This window comes from Macrobrachium nipponense, chromosome 1, assembly GCF_015104395.2.
Source record: "Macrobrachium nipponense isolate FS-2020 chromosome 1, ASM1510439v2, whole genome shotgun sequence".
Lineage (NCBI taxonomy): Eukaryota > Metazoa > Arthropoda > Malacostraca > Decapoda > Palaemonidae > Macrobrachium > Macrobrachium nipponense.
Window position 1 is genome coordinate 211,711,822 of NC_087200.1, and position 16,733 is coordinate 211,728,554.

The window sequence follows — 16,733 nt, forward strand, 5'->3', positions numbered from 1 at the left end:
AAGGACTGGACATAAAACTTTATTTTATGGCGTGTCAAGCGTGGCAGTAAATTTTATGAAGCTGTAAAAACAAAATGAAATGAACATCAATTTATTACGGGTTTCATTATTCTTAAAAAGGAAGTGATCTTTATCATATGAAAGATTAGGATCGTTTTAATTTCGTGTGATCTATTATTCTCTTTTTAGTTACGGTTTGAAGTATGACCTAATATTTGTCAATGTGGGTTATGTTTTATTAAGAGAAGATTGATGCTTTTATATAATATATAAGACGACTAAGGCCAGCTTGTAAACACATCTTTCTGAATATCAGCTTCTTTTTTCGGTGTTTCACAGTAAAGAGTTTTTCTATCATATTCTGTCTTTCTTTCTTTGGGTCAGCAGACCATGTACCGAAGAGGACTCTAAACAGAAATCAGCCTTCAGAGACAGACAGATTACAGGAAGTGCGATAAATTAATGAATATGAGGAAATATGAAATAAAACCAATGCACCTGAGTTCAAGAGACGTCAGCAGAATCCTACCTATCTTATCGTGTTGTATCTTACATAGATATTTTCCTAATGGTATAGTCAAATTTATATGTTTTCATACACAAACTCCGCTATATTTACTTTCACGCAAAATTCCCACTATTATTACCGCGTCAAAACATCGTGAAGAAAGAGCTGGGTACGCGAAAGACTTCGATATCATTTAATAAATTCCCTTTTTGAAACAAATTTTTATAAAATCCTATTGCAGATTCAATTTCGAAATATATAATAACTCTACCTTATTTCCTTATACGCAAAATAATTACCATGATCATCAGCTCAAGTCAGAAAACAAATAACATTCCTCACCTTGAAATGAATAATCCCTCCTCTTTGGGGAAAGCTCAGATTACGTCCTCCTAAACAATACTATTTTCGAAAGACGTGACAGAGAGAGAGAGAGAGAGAGAGAGAGAGAGGAGAGAGAGAGAGAGATCTTTGAGCAAACTCGTAGGGAGGAAATGTAAATATGAAGAACTTCTGGTTAATATTTGCTTTGAGTCCAAATCCGCCACAAGTTTCACTTCCCTTCTGAAAAAATAGCCTCCGGAGTCCCTTCAATTATTTCGTGATGGAAGGAGTTCTCTCATTTAGGAAGATTTTTCTTGATCTCTGAATATTTTTATCGGTATTTATTAGTCAAAAAAGGTACATCACTAAGCTGTTAATATGTGAATTATTGGATAGATAAAGATATTATTAAATATCTATATTCTGTTTATGCAATCCCTTTATTTTAAGTATATTCTTCTATTTAATTATAGATAAAAAATAGATGATTAAATAGACGACCATTGTAATATTTCTATTCAATTAGGCAATTCATGAGTGCTAAACAGTCTTCTCCGCACGTCTTCATAAAACAAAAGAAATATTATCGGATATACAGAGACATACTAATTTATAACAAGTTATAAGCAAGTCATTACTGCCACCATATGAGAAAAAGAGATTCAGATTTCATATATTACAAAGTTATTATAAATAAATCGCTATTATTTTTTCAACATGCGAAATCGAAATTGTGATACAGCAAAACACTCATATGAAAACCAATATTCCAGGTTGGGTATCGATAGCTCCCTAAACTGACCTATTTCATCTATCGAAAAAAAAAAATAATAATAATAAAAAAAAAAAAATCCTAATGACAGGTGACTCTCTCCATCCCACACGCTAACGCTGGTTCCCTTAATTGGCTATTGTATAATTGATGGCTTTATATCCGGATTGACAGCCAGTGCTGTCAGAGTAATAAAAGAGTCACTGTCGTTTTAACGATGGAAACACGAGAGGGAAGATTATATATATACACACACAGAAAGAGAGAGAGAGAGAGAGAGAGAGAGAGAGAGAGAGAGAGAGAGAGAGAGAGATAATGCAGAATTATCATTTTGTAAACACTTCCTTTCGAAACCAATAGGAATCCATCAAATCGAGCCTGTGGTAAAAGAAACAAGTCATAAAAAAAACAGACAAAAGTAGATCAGGGTCAGATCAAATATTGGCCTATTTCTTCTTCTTCTTCTTCTTATTCTTCTTCTTCTCGGTAACCACACCTGAAGCGTTAAGGTCTTTGGCTTCTGTGAAAAGAAAACCAGGTATCCGGAGGTCCCGTTAAATAGCCTTTGTACGTCTCCCTCATTGACACTTGAGTCTAAAGTCTTTGTGGCAGCTTTTTGCAGCCTCAATGGGGTGTTTGAACAAGCCCCCGATACTGAATGACGCTTAGATCTGGAACTTTTGCAAAATGCATGGAGACTGAATGACAGGAATAACTCAAAGAAATAATAAAAAAAATTAGGTGAAAAGAGGAGACTTATGGTGTGATAAGTAAAACAAGAATATATTGTAATAATCTCTTCAACGGAATTCTTCGAAGAAATCCGAGACTCCCCAGGAACAGGCACTATCGCCTCCTTGGACGTAGAATCCATTTTTACGAACGTTCCTGTCGACGAGACCATCAATATCATTATGGACCGTATCTACAGGGACCCCTTTACACCCCAGCTGAATATCCCAGAAGTATCCCTGAGGACACTCATCGAGATATGTACGAAGAAGGCCCCATTCTCCACCCATAAAGGCCAGATGTTCCAACAAAAGGACGGAGTCGCGATGGGTTCCCCTCTTGGTGTCCTATTCGCCAACTTTTATTTGGGCACCGTGGAAAAGAGAGTTTTCTCTAATATTAGAAAACCCCGAAAATACGCAAGGTACATCGACGATATCTTTGTACAAGCCGAGGATGAGGAAGAGGTTGAAGCTGTTCTGGGCATGATTCATTTGCAGGTTCATTTTCCAGCTCAGTGAAGACACTCATCGCCAATCCTCGGTTTAAACTGACCAGCTATTTCCAGAGGCTATAAATTCTCATGTTTCTCTGATGAATGTGAAATCTTTATTTCCCTTCACTATCTCCTGATCCGTTCTAACCTCTCTCTGCTAAATATTATACGAATAAATGTATAACTGAATGACGCAAAATATACCAAAATAGACACTTGAGAGTTATCCTAATGTAGAATTAACCAAAACAATAATAATTACAATGATTATATTCTCAAAATCATTACCTACAGAGTAAGATTAGAGTAAATAAAAAAAACAATAATTTGTATATTTTAGTTGGCTTCACGAAGACATTTCCTTTACTGAAGAGGGCAAAGTTAATTAGCTAAGCTGCTTGTTACACTTGTTACAGAATTTGCTTTTTTAATAACAAAAATGTCCCAACTTTATCTCTTGGTTTGTTTTTTCTTAATATTGTCAGCAGTACTCTGAGCGGGGAAGATTTTTCCTAATGGGGGTGATTATTATTATTATTATTACAGAACTAGTACAATGACTATGAAGTTCATGCATTCAATTTCCAGTAAACATTCGTATATTCCCAGAATTTGGCGGACTTTAAACTTTGAATTGACACCCTATCTATAATATTTCTAGAATTAATGATAGTTTTGGGGAAACATGCTGAGTGAATGCTAGACATACCTTGAATGTTACAAAAATTAATTAAAAGCTCTGGGAATTTATGACCGAAATTTATTACTGGAATTCATGATCTCTGCAGCTTCCGTTAGCGTGGATTCCCCCACGTTATTCATTTGTGTCATTCATTGCATAATTGTGAGTGCCTTTCTGTAAAGACACGAGAATGAATGAGAGAGAGAGAGCAGAGAGAGAGAGAGAGGAGAGGATAGAGAGAGAGACGAGAGAGAGCGGAGAGAGAGAGAGAGAGAGAGAGAGAGAGAGAGATGGATATATATCAAACTATTAATGAATATTATTCACTTAAGTATAAGTAGCAAATATAAATATGCTTTTTATTTATCTGAGTCTGTTGTTTTCTTTATTATATACATTTCAATATTTTTTTCATTCATTAAAATTACGAATAATTAATTTAAAAAATAAGAAGGAAGGTGAACGTGTCTTTTTCGTCGTAAAAAATCAAAACCATTTCCATACCTATGGTTCCCAATTCACCCATGGCACCATTCTATGGAATTCCATTCTCGAGACACAGATGTCCTTCTCCTCTTCCCCTGCCATATGAAGGGGAATCCCCAACTTCGACCCGGAAGCCTTTGATGTGAGGCCGGATCCTTGACTATCAAAGGGTCAGGTATAATTGGAAGAGCGTCCTCTCTCTCTCTCTCTCTCTCTCTCTCTCTCTCTCTCTCTCTCTCTCTCTCTTTCCAGCCTAGTTGTGTCCCATAACAGTCGACTAACAACTAGGTGAATATTTCAGTTGTAGTTCCTGCTTGCGACTCAGTTAGGTGCTAAGATTAAGCTACTAGACCCAGAGAGAGAGAGAGAGTGAGAGAGAGAGAGAGAGAGAGAAGAGAGAGAGAGAGAGAGAGAGAAATTATCGTAAATTCTACTCCGATAGTTGTCTTTCTGCGGATGAAAAAAATCGGGGATATCCTTTGTGGCTCAAAGGATACGCAAATGAAAAGGATATAAATGTCTAATGGGCTGTGTAGTCCTGCTCCCACCTAAAGAATCCTGTATGTGTGCTTGTTTTTGCTTTCTCCCAAAGCATCGTCTGCATTTGTACATCTTAATCAAAGGGTTGGAACGTTTGAAGTCACTTTGTTGATTGGGAGAGAAACCTTTTACTGCTTTTGTACTTTTCAGTCATTTTTGTTTCAGAGTAAGGATATGAAAGAGGAGAATAAAGATAATACAGCTTGATAAAACCATGATAATTAGTTTGATGATTTTTAAAGCCGAAAAATGCATGTATTGTCCAGTCTTTGTTGCTACTTTCCATTTCAATTTTCTCTATATAATGTTAATATACTTCTCTATGATACGTTTACATCCAACAACTACTTATTCTAATTAAAATTCATATATTACTTTAACAACAAAGTTTGATCTGTTTATAATGGATACATTTAAAAGTCTCTTAGCACTCAGTATTAGCGTGAATATTTTTAAAGAATGGAATCATTTGAAAGGCTGTTTTCTGTTATTTTGTGTGGTCTGTTGCCCAAGTGAGAAAATTGCTGTCGATATGTGCCCTTTCTAGTTTCTATTAATTAATTTATGCGCATTTTACTAAACTGCAGGAGTTCTTGAATAATTAGATTACTGTTCATTATTTGTCGATATAAAGATACCTAACGCTGCGAGAAATTCTCTCTCTCTCTCTCTCTCTCTCTCTACTGTCTCTCTCTCTCTCTCTCTCTCTCTCTCTATCTCAAATTCACGTTAATACAGCTTGCAGTACACGTAAATTTTGATGAAACAAGATGTGAATTAGTTCATAAGGTGAGAGGTGAGCAGCTCCTTCCAGCCTGATTATGGCTGTTGCCAAACTGGATTCTTTCTCGAGGCTGGGAAACTCCAGATTATTCCATAGTTATAGAATTTCCTACTACATCCTGGAAACTGCGTAATATTACTGTCAGATATTTTCTTTGTTTATGATTAGGTAAGGTAGTTAGTTTCTCAGTTATTTTTGAGAGAGAGAGAGAGAGAGAGAGAGAGAGAGAGAGAGAGAGAGAGAGAGAGATTTTATTTAATATATTTACCTATATATCGGAACCTTTGGAAAACCAAGAGAGAGAGAGAGAGAGAGAGAGAGAGAGAGAGAGAGAGAGAGAGAGAATCTCTAGTGAATAGAATCAATTGAATAAACTTACTATATCAGAACCTTTGGAGGAGCAAATGAATAGATTTCATCTAATATGCTTGCTATATCACTGCCCTTTGAAAAGCAAATGAGACCGAGAGAGAGAGAGAGAGAGAGAGAGAGAGATGTAGTTCATCACTGAGTAATAAGGATTACCTCGTCTAGGGACAAACATTTGCGATTCTGTGAATTCATATTTCTACGGTGTCTATTCAAAGACTTCTCTTTCTCTCGCCTCCTAACCGAGCTACAACCTGCATCAGTCGAGTATCAATCAGGTACTTAATTCACTTATAATTTCACTTCTCTACTCAACAGAAACATGCAGGTTTATCTAGGGAAGCCAAACACATCCTTTTATCTAAGCAATGTTTTTTTGGATCGAACGATATTCATTCAGAAAAGATATCCTCCGACGAGGATGGGATTCGAACCCACGCAGGGAGACCCTATTGGATTAGCAGTCCAACGCCTTAACCACTCGGCCACCTCGTCTTCGAGAGATGGGGAGAGATATCAAGAGATATAAGAGATAAGATAACGAAATAGTTACAGGTTCAAGGAATAATTTAGACGTCCTCTGTGGGTGATCACTAGATTAATCTGTGAACTGTACAATTTTCATAAATCGGCCCCAAACCAGTCCTGATTAATTAGTTAGACATGAAGTAAATTCTCTGCTATCGTAAGAAACAAACATACAAAAAGATTCATAGGATATGAGCAGCATTTTGACATTCACAAATGTAGGGAATATTGAACAATGAAAATTATAGTGTCTCCTAAATTTACATTTTATAACTTCAGAAGTTCAAGCGAACATGCAATACATTACTGCCCCAATACAATTCTTGTGTTTTAATTATTTTCTAGCACTTTTTTTTTATTTGTTATTAATTTTTTCATTTTTTTTTCTAATAATTTGTCCCTTATTTTGGTATTTCCTGTTAATTTCTGTTACTCCTTTCTAATGAACATAATATTCTTTAGCCCTGTGAATAGGGATCAATAATACGACTAATAATAACAGATGTCGTTAGGTAACAAGCCAGGAGCCACCAGGAACCATCAATTTCGACCACAACGCCGAACTCGAAAAGCGCCCCATTTCAGGCGAATGATTTGCATAGCAATGGAGGCTGGTCCCTATATGAAAAGTTCCCAAAACGGTTAATAAAAGTTGGAGAGGCAAAAGAAATAGGAATTCTTCTTTCCTTGACGCTCTTCCCCTTGAGTGATTTCGAAGGAATAGTCAATCTTCCGTCTCAGGTTATGTAAAAGGCAGAATTTAAGAGCCACTAATATATTTTATACCTTGATTTTTTATTTTCGGTTCTGTATGTCGGGTAGATTTTGAATTTGTTTCCGAATGTTAGTCAACATTATATATATATATATATATATATATATATATATATATATATATATATTTATATATATATATATATATATAGATATATATATATATATATATATAAATATATATATAGCTATATATATATATGTATATATATATATATATATATATCTATATATATATATATATATATATATATATATATATATATATATATATATATATATATATATATATATATATATATATATATATATATATATACTATATATATATATATTATATATATATGTATATATATATATATATATTAATATATATATATATATACATATATATATATATATATATATATATATATATATATATATATATATATATATATATTTTTTTTTTTTTTTTTTTTTTTAAGTCACTACGTCAATATTTCACTTAACAAATCCTCACCAACAAATATATACTCTTCCTTTTAACTCTTACCAGCCTCTTCAACTTAAGAACCAAAACCATTCTGTCTCGTTACAACATAAAAATATCTCCCTAGATATTTCAAGCGCAACTCTCGGCGAAGATTCGCTCGTGTTTGTATGCATATCCCACGATATCTGTTCCCAGGATGCTGGGGTTCGTTTGATATGCAAACTCTGGGACGGTATTATGCCTTTACAGATACAAATTGCAGTTCATTTGAGATTCTGCTCCCTTTACGGATGTCTGCTTGTTTGTTTGCATGAGTAACAGAGTTTAGTACATGGGAATAACCAGCGGATCTTATTGTATAGTTGCGTTTATTGAGTCCTCCTTACACCTGTTACAAATATTCTAAGGATGATTCATAAAAAAAAAATATTATATTTTCGACACACAGGAAAAGAAATATACAATAGAAATACAGAATGATAAGAAGTTGATCTTCATACAACATACAACGATTGTTTACGTATTTTGTAACGTTAAATGATAAATTAAAAAAAGTGTTCTTAGTTTCTTATTCAACATATTCAGATGAAGACTTATTCCTAACGATATTTCAATTTCAGAGCCACTTTTATTCATACCCTGAAATCATGCATGGTAATTATTACTATTATTCTCTGAGTTTAAATTCTCTTAGTTTTACTTTCTTCAAGTAGAATAACATTACTCTTAGAATTCACTAGCACAACCAACTACTTTTAACATCACATCATATTGATTGTCCTTGTTTATTTTTGTAAGGCCTACATCGTTCATTTTGTTGAGCCAGAGACACTAGTACTAGTTAGGCAATAACTATTAATAGTTTTCTTGAATAAATTGCTATTCTATGCTATATCTGATTCTGAATCACAATTTTTTTTCCTCTTAAATATCGTATCTCTTCATTTTTGGCGACCTTTTTTTGTGTGGTTCGGTGTCGTTATTAAATTGTTTTTATCTTCTCAATCTTGGTCCTATTAATCTATCTTTACAATTGTTCCTGCATGTCTATGCTTTCCATAATGTATTCACGTGTCTCTCTCACAAATCTGTACTATGTACACTATCGTAATGTATAAAAAACTCACAATAAATTAATTACTCTCTAATATGTGTCGAAAAGGGATTTATATAGAAGTTTCCCCGATCTCCAATAGCATAGTTATGTATAAAGTGTAAAGTACCCTTATTTAACTATTGTTAAATATGCAGTGTCCTCTTTGTGTACTGAAGCACTCTTCTAAGATTGCATATTCGGCTATTTCTTTTCAATGTCTACCCTACCCCTACTACTCTCTCTCTCTCTCGTCTCTCTCTCTCTCTCTCTCTCTCTCAAACCAATTGCTAAAAGTTTAAGACTTTTCTTTGCCTGATGGATTTCACCTTGATTCCGTTCTTTCGAGTGTTCCCCACCTCTCTCTCTCTCTCTCTCTCTCTCTCTCTCTCTCTCTCTCTCTCTCCTCCAACCCTCGTCAAATCTTCCCAGATGCAAAGTTGTTTCAAACGTTATCGAAACCTGAGAGACCTTACCTTAGAGACTTTACATCTTGTTCGGGTTGCCCCAGGTCCCTCAGCGTGAGGCACCTCTAATGTCTACCAGAGAGTTGCCAGCACATCTTCCGGTATATTTTGCATCTTCCAATCTTGGATGGTCTGGATGCAGCTTATATATTTGTCGAGCTTATTCTTAAACCACCCATCTACGCTCACTCCTGATATATTCCTCAGATAAGCTGGCAACGCATTGAATAGACGCTGCATTATTGATGCTGGTGCGTAGTGATTTATCTGTGTGCTTTCCTTATTTTTCCTGGTATAGTTTTTGGGCACTACTATCTACCTCTGCTTGCTCTTTCTGATATTTTTAGCTCCATGATGTTTTCGGCTATTCCTTCTATTTATTTCCATGCCTGAATTATCATGTAGCGTTCTCTTCTCCTTTCTAGACTATATAGTTTTAAGGATTGTAGTCTTTCCCAGTAGTCAAGGTCCTTAACTTCTTCTATTCTAGCTGTAAAGGACCTGTGTACACTCTCTAATTGTGCAATATCTTCTTGATAGTGTGGGTACCATATCATATTGCAATATTCAAGTGGACTACGAACATATGTTTTATAAAGCATAATCACGTGTCAGCTTTTCTTGTTTTGAAGTTGCCGTAACAACATTCCCATTTTTTGCTTTACATTTTGCCAATAGAATTGCTATTTGATCATTGCATAACATCCTAGTTCAATCATCACACCAAGGTCTTTAACTGCTTCCTTATTTGTGATATTTCATTATTAGGTCCCCTATATGCATATAGCTTTCCTTCTCTGTCTCCATAATTTAATGATTCAAATTTATCAGAGTTAAATACATCCTATTTACCTCTGCCCAATCATATACTTTGTTAAGGTCTCTTTGTAGCGCGTTCCTATCTTCATCACAAGTAATTTCTCTACTTATTCTTGTGTCATCAGCGAAACTACTCACTACCGAGTCCTTAACATTACTGTCTATGTCAGCAGTCATAATAACAAACAGTAATGCAGCTAACACCGTACCTTGTGGCACACCGGATATTCCTTAGCTTCATTCCGATTTCTCATCATTTGCAATAACTATCTGTTTTCTGTTGTGTAAAAATTCTTTTAACCATCTTCCTACTTTATCCACTATATTGATGTAATTTTAATTTCTTCGCTAATATATTATGTATGCCTTGTCAATAGCTTTTGCAAATTCTAGATAAACCACATCTGTTTCATTTCCGCTTTTCATATTTTTGTATGTGTTCTCATGGTGGACTAACAGTTGGGTTAGTGTACTTTTTCCGGGTACAAAACCATGTTGTCCTATATTAAACAAATTATTTTTTATTAAATGTTTTTATAATATTTTTCTTCATTACCCTTTCATACACTTTCATAATATGTGATGTTAGACTCACAGGCCTATAATTACTTGCCTCTAGTCTTGATCCACTTTTGAAAGTATGGGTAATATATGCTAATTTGTGCTCATCATAAATCTTGCCTGTATCTACACTTTGTCTTAACAATAGTGCAAGTGGCTTTGTGATAGAATGAACTACTTTCTTCAACAAAATAGCAGGGCCACCATCAGGACCTGCAGCAGCTCCATTTTTAATCTCATTAATAGCCTGCACAATATCAGATTCATTAATATCTATGTCAGCTAATTTCACTGTTTTCGTCCCTTACTTCTATATCATTATCTTCATTATCAATTCTAGGGGTGAATTCTCTCTTATATCATTCTGCCAATGTTGCATTTTTCCTTTTTTTTTATTCGCTAACCTCCCTTCAATTCTTAGAGGGCCTATTTCTATTCTTCTTTTATTCATCTTTTTCGCGTACGAGTATAATAGTTGGGGGGGGTTTTGCTTGATATTTACTAGGGAGAGAGAGGAAGAGAGATTGAGAGAGAGAGAGAGAGAGAGAGAGAGAGAGAGAGGTCACAAGAAAGAAACCAATACATCATTTTAGCCCGAAATTCGTACCTGAGATTTCTTTCTTGCTTTCTCTTGTTTTAGGGATGGTTTTCTTTGCTGGAAGAACTTTGCGTTTAATTATTTTTTTTTTTTACTAAAAAGAACTAGATTATAGGATTATGTATTTAGTTTTATACTGTATAATGTTGTAACTTGAACAGAAAATTTTGCTTGGACTATATTGTTACTTGGTAAGGCAAAATTTCTGAAAATTTTTTTTTTTAAACCAATCGTGAATCATTAGAAAAATGGACTATAATCAGAAAAAGGAGACATATAGCGTATCATTTTTATTTTTTTTATTGTTATTGTTTTTTTGCTCTATCACAGTCCTCCATTCGACTGGGTGGTATTTATAGTGTGGGGTTCCGGGTTGCATCCTGCCTCTTAGGAATCCATCACTTTTTCTTACTATGTGCGCCGTTTCTAGGATCACACTCTTCTGCATGAGTCCTGGAGCTACTTCAGCCTCTAGTTTTTCTAGATTCCTTTTCAGGGATCTTGGGATCGTGCCTGGTTGCTCCTATGATTATCGGTACGATTTCCACAGCATATCCCATATCCTTCTTATTTCTATTTTCAGATCTTGATACTTATCCATTTTTTCTCTCTCTCTTTCTCTTCAACTCTTGTGTCCCATGGTATTGCGACATCAATGAGTGATACTTTCTTCTTGATTTTGTCAATCAACGTCACGTCTGGTCTATTTGCACGTATCACCCTATCTGTTCTGATACCATAGTCCCAGAGGATTTTTGCCTGATCGTTTTTTATCACTTCTTCTTATTACTATTATTATTATTATTTTTATATTATTATTATTATTATATTATTTTATTATTATTATTACTCAGATGATGAACCATGGGCCATTGCCTTAGAAATTCAAGCTTCTAAAGAGTATGGTGTTCATTTGGGAGCAGCAACAGAAGGTAACAGGAAATATAGAAAGATGAGGTTACTAATTAGATTAGAAAAAATAAACTTACAAATAAATAAACAGGTAAAAATGTGAATGATTAAAAAGCAAGGCGAATTCCTTCAGGGTAGTAATGCAATGCATCTTCGAAAAGATCTTAGAGGTAAATTAACATCCTTTTAAAAAGAAAGAATAAAAATCTTCACTCAGAACAGGAGAGAATGATTGAGCTTAGCTATGAAAGCCACTCGGTTTGCCTTTTAGTCAGGTGACATTTGTCATTCCTGTATCGTAATTCTTTATTTAGAATGACATTTCAACTCTACGACGAGGGAATTCTTGATAATGCTCACGATATTCTTTTCTGCCAGAGGCCATGACAATTGTGCATTTAACATCTTCAGCAATGGTACGTTCGACTAGAGAATAGCACGTGGTAGTGTTTCATATTCTCGTTTATCTTACTTTTATGTCATGAAAATCTGGAAGATTATATGTTTCTTTTCCCTTCGTTTAAATGTCAATAAACCTTCAGCTTAGGTCCCTATACAATTGCAAGCAAAATGCACTTGACATATATAATGTAATAAAACCAGAAAAAAAATTACATCATTTTCAGATTTTGGAATCGAAGATATGTTAGTTTCTTTCCTCTAATCCTGCATTTTTACTGAATAAGAAAGACAAAATCAATTTATAAATAAATATTAAACAACTGGTGTACCTAAAATAAATGAGAATATTCCAAAAACTTTGGCAAAATTATAGGTCCCGCTCTTCCTAAGAACTCCGACAACGCAAAATCCCCCGATAAAAAAGGATTGCCTAAAATCATAGCGTAAAGAGCTTTTAGAATTAGAATTTATCTCTACCCCAAAAGTTACCGGAATTTTTAAATCTCTTTCTCTCAGGTATCTGGAATATCTTCTGGCTTTTTCACGAGTTAAATCTGGCTGGAGCATTTTAAAGAGAGAGAGAGAGAGAGAGAGAGAGAGAGAGAGAGAGGAGAGAGAGAGAGAGAGTTATTCAATGGTTTTTTCCACTTCAGTATAAGTCACATAAGTTCGAAGTGAAAGACCAGTGTGGTGAATGGAGTGGCTGTCTTTAAATACACATAGAACGATTTGATGTTGACACCTCCGGTTACAGGGAAACCTGGATCAAGGAAAATGTATCTAGTTGCATTGCAAATGAATTGCATTTAAGGGAAGATAAAGGGAGGGACAATGTAGGGATAGAGAAGATAGCTGATGACTGATTGTAGTAAAATGTGTAAAACAGGAGGTTAGTGCAGTATTTCAATTTAAAAGGATAATCACATCTGTCAATAATCAAAAACATATCTTTATTTCTATCAGTTTTGACTTAGCAAATACATTTCTTTGTTAACCTTATCATCAATTCTTTCAAATTTACTGTGACTATGAATACTATTGTTACCATGAAGTCTTAACTAATCCAAAGATACAGCCTATCGCACACTCACTATCTATGGCTTTGGACTGTGACCCCTTGGCCTTCGGATACCTGGACCTCCAAAATCCGAAAAAAAAAAATAAAAAAAAAATCTTAATAACACCCCTGAAATATTAAGTAGCCTGAGGTACTCGTTGCTGTATGAGATAGGCAGCTGCTGGTAAGCTTAACTAGAATAATATCGGAGAAGAATAATTGTGTTATTTGGAGAATAAATGCATTATGACAATACTTGAAAGATCGAACGGCATAATAAGAGTAATTATATTCAATATCTTTTATACATAGAATTAAGGCTTCCAGATTGTCAATTGTCTTTTAGTTACAGGTGAACAGTCATCATATAATAGAGACATGGAAGGAGAGAAAATACAAGGGAACTAGAATTTGTCTACTTTTTCCTTTTTCCTCTTTTTATAAAATGGAAATTAGGCAAGAGTGCCTCAGCTAACGTTTTTTGGATATTTCATTATTTTTCGAAAGGTCACAATTTTCACGCCCAATAACGAGAAACAGAAAGTAAATTTTTGTTTTTTTTAAATTGAAGTTCGAGTGCAAAATGTCAGTGGTAAGACTGTCCCAAGAGTATCTTTTGAAATACCTTTTTTCGTCCAAACCCTTTACAACAACAGAGAGAGAGAGAGAGAGAGAGAGAGAGAGAGAGAGTATACAATTATTCCAACAACTCCATTACTAGTCTTGAAGCTATTTTGCTCTTTATTTGTACACATATGCAACGAGATCACTTCCCTGTCACTTTCGTCTACCGTACGAGAAATTGGCAAGTGTGAAAATGTTCTCTTTTTTTTATTATATACAATTTGTACAATGGATTATCCTGCCAAGTCCTCATAAGTTTAAATGACTCTTGAAACATCCTTAGTAGTAAATGCCAAAGTTTAAAAAATGAGAGCCAGTTGAGAGTGTGTTTCCATAGAACCAGATTGAAAGTTATGGGTGAAAGGTAGATCTCCACTCTTTTGGGACTTGGTCTTAAAGGAATTGTGGCAAAAATGCTTTCATATAAAGTCTTTTGCATTAAGGTTTAACATTGATGCAAGGGCCTGTAAATGGTAGGAGATACATCACTTTGAAGTTATTCACATTGATAATAAGCTATGTAGATTTCTTTCTTTTGCAAGATCTTTTTATAATATTCTTGAGCCTTTCTTTGATTATGTAACAAGGATTGGCATTCTGGAAACTGGTACTTCACCATATGACATCACATACAGGGCATTGGATGCAACCAGTATTTTGTTTACCATCCCATGAAGGTAATGAAATTGGCTGAAATGACGTAAAATAAAATAAATGATTACGATACTTTTATCACTGTGAAAGAGAGGAATCTACAGAGGAACTCCAGAGATGATAGGTAATTGAGACGATGAAAGGTGAGAACATGAGAGACGTAAAGTGGAAGAAAAATGTTGAGGTACGGAGGAATAATTGCACAAAAACACTATAAGACGATGGAGAGCGAAATAAAAAAAACAAAAAAAAGAAAATGATGGGAAAGAATGAAAAAAATAAGAGAGCTGATACGTGAAGCTACCTGAGATCTTGTTATGAGAGAGAGAGAGAGAGAGAGAAGAGAGAGAGAGAGAGAGAGAGAGAGAGAGAGGGAGAGAGAGCAGAGACAGATTAAAGGATAAATCATGAATCAGCCTCATATATTTTCAGTTGTTTTATAGAATTTAATAGAAAGTTAATATCCACTATAAAATAATTTTTCTGCTGCACACTTCAATTATTACTCAGTAATCATTATTGCATTGCTTAAGACTAAGCAGCTACTACATGCCTTAGTAGAATTTACGGCCACCAAGCAAATGAAAAGTCCTTAAAGTTCATAGAGTTCAGTATCCAAGTTTTAATGGAAAATGGCTTAATTTCATATGTATCTTCTTTCGTGAACGTATCTAAAAATCCTGCACTGTATTTGCTCCTATACATTCTCAATTTTTTCGTAATCTTTATCATGAAGTTGGAATCAGCTTCCAATTTGGAACGATCTTTGAATTCCAGATAATCAACACTAATTTAACCCTTTCCAGTTTCGGTGATTCCTAATCTGACGAAATGGGATTTTCTTAATACCTCTTTTTCATTCAGAATTTTCCTTTGCGTGACTTCGTTTGTATTGTATACATTTGCGGTTTTACCTTTCAGTGTTTTGAGATGATAAACAAATTTAACTTCTAAATTTATCTATCAAAGTGGATGTAATGTTGTCCTAACTTAATATAAATTTCTCTCTCTCTCTCTCTCTCTCTCTCTCTCTCTCTCTCTCTCTCTCTCTGGCAAGTCTGAAGAAATAACGAGAGGTGCGGTTATGATGCTGGAGATTGTATTACCAGATCTACTTTGTAGATATGGCTTTATATCCCTGAAGACATAGAAGGGCACTTTCCTTCTCAAATTTAATTTTTTTTTTAGTTTTTCATCATCAAATTCAAAATCTGTGTTAGCAACGAGAACCATCATATGAATGTAAATCAATAAAAAAAAAGCTAACTCCACTTTGTATCAGAATATAGAGGGGTGATTAAGTAATATATTATATATATATATATATATATATATATATATATATTATATATATATATATATATAGTATGATATATATATGTATATATATATAATATGATATATATATATATATATATATATAGTTACATACACACACACACACACACACACACATATATATATATATATATATATATATATATATATATATATATATATATATATATATATATATATATGTATGTGCGTGTGTGTGTGTAGTGGGCACAGTGACAGGAAATAATTCTTGCATTAATCTCAATGAAATCCATTTCTTTCAAGGGTGATCATTCACGTGTTTTGATGCAGCATTGAGATGATCGTTTTTTTCGTCGTAAAAAATCAAATCCCCTGACAACAGATAAAGCAGCCTTTTTTTTTCTTTTTTTCACTAAATCAATATATCAGAGTTCAGAGTTGTTGGGAGTTTGTAAAAGAAAGAAACCAATTAATCTCCGTTGGCGTCGTGACATTTGAACAATGTAGAAAAGGGTAAGAATCTGGGACGTTTTTCTATCGGATTTAATTTTTTATTTCAGGAAGTTTAAATCTCTGTAAACTTTTGATTTTTTTAACTACTAAACGACGAGATTTTTTTTATCTATATATTGTTAATTTGTTAGAATTTAAATAGACTTTTCTTAGGTAGCAATGCGCTGCATCTTCGCTTAAACCTTTGAGGCTCCAGTTGAACAGAACAATATGGTGACTATATCGCATGCGCAGAGGAAAGAGAATCACATATCAAAAGAGTGA

The 16,733-nt window shown here is 34.1% G+C and overlaps 1 non-coding gene across 1 annotated transcript; it reads right to left on the reverse strand.

Moving 5' to 3' along the window:
- Nucleotides 1–6,106: 6,106 nt before the first annotated feature.
- On the reverse strand, nucleotides 6,107–6,188 carry Trnas-gcu (transfer RNA serine (anticodon GCU)). The gene has a single exon. It is a non-coding gene; the product is annotated as a tRNA-Ser (tRNA).
- Nucleotides 6,189–16,733: the final 10,545 nt, after the last annotated feature.